We start from the raw sequence: 1,221 nt of genomic DNA, 5'->3' as shown, positions 1-1,221 counted from the left end.
AGATTACCGCTTGGATTTTAAAACATTCATAATTTTTGAACTATTGATCCAATTGATCTAAAACTTCCCAGAAAACTTCTTTGAACTTTAATGAACAACTTTCTCACTGAAAGCTTTCCGTAGCTTAAAATTCGTTCGCTGAACGAGGCGCTTGAAGGTTAAAATTCATGATTTTTGCATTGCCTCAAAAAAAAATTAATTACTTTTTTGTTTTTTACAGTATTCTCGTTTTTCTTTCTTAGATAGTTTCAGAAGACTTGAACACGTACTTTCTATTGGGCAAATCGGGAAATGATAAAAATTGGCTAAATTAGCGCGAGTTGAAGTGAAAAAAGTTTGGAATTTTTCGTTTTCAAAAAATCCACTTTTTACCAATTATCACAAAAACTACAAAACCTATAAATTTTTGCAAGAGAAAAAAAGGTGCGCCTTGAAATTCTCTACAAGCTTCAGTCTTTAAAATTGAAATTAGAAAGATTTTTAAAATTGACATTCAGGACAATATTTCTCAGGCTGAATCCGGCCGTGTCCCCTTTTCATCACCAGCGGTTCAATTGTCGAGCTGACGAGAAGACATTTTTTGTTTTAATAGGTTAATTTGATTGCTTCTAGTGACATAAGTAATATATACGTTGAAAATTAACTATGCAGTTTAAAGGAAGGTTAAGAATGAAAAGGGGTAATAAAGGTTAGTGTTTCACTACTTTTATAATAGGCCTTCAGATCAAACGTTAAAGAGAAGGCATTTTTCTTAGTGACTTAACATGCAAATAAAATTAGAATAAACTCTCTAAATATGTTCAGTAATAAAATACTTGAACTGTTATTTTAACTTTTACTAATCTTTGACCAATAGTTTGCATATCTAAACAAATATATATTTCTCTGTAAAATCAATATCTAACTTTAAATGAATAATTTAAGGATCTGTATAAAAATAATCTAAGTAGTTTAATGATGGATTTCAGAAAATGTAGGATGTATGGTAAAAAACGATTTATTGCAACCAATTAAAACTTCTTCTTGAAGCACTCAGATGTCTGGGAATACTCTAATAGAACAACTAAATTGAAAAACTTTCCCCGTTTTTTCTCTTTAATTTTCAATTAATTTTACTTTGAAAATTCCTCCCTTACACTTCACACCCTTATCGCCAACTTCTTCTTAAGACAGAGCTGTGAAAAAGTACTTGTGACAATCAGCATATTTTTTTTCATTCAT

This window comes from Belonocnema kinseyi, chromosome 10 (genome assembly GCF_010883055.1).
Source record: "Belonocnema kinseyi isolate 2016_QV_RU_SX_M_011 chromosome 10, B_treatae_v1, whole genome shotgun sequence".
Taxonomy (NCBI): domain Eukaryota; kingdom Metazoa; phylum Arthropoda; class Insecta; order Hymenoptera; family Cynipidae; genus Belonocnema; species Belonocnema kinseyi.
The sequence above is the reverse complement of the archived record's forward strand: the minus strand, read 5'-3'. Positions refer to the sequence as shown.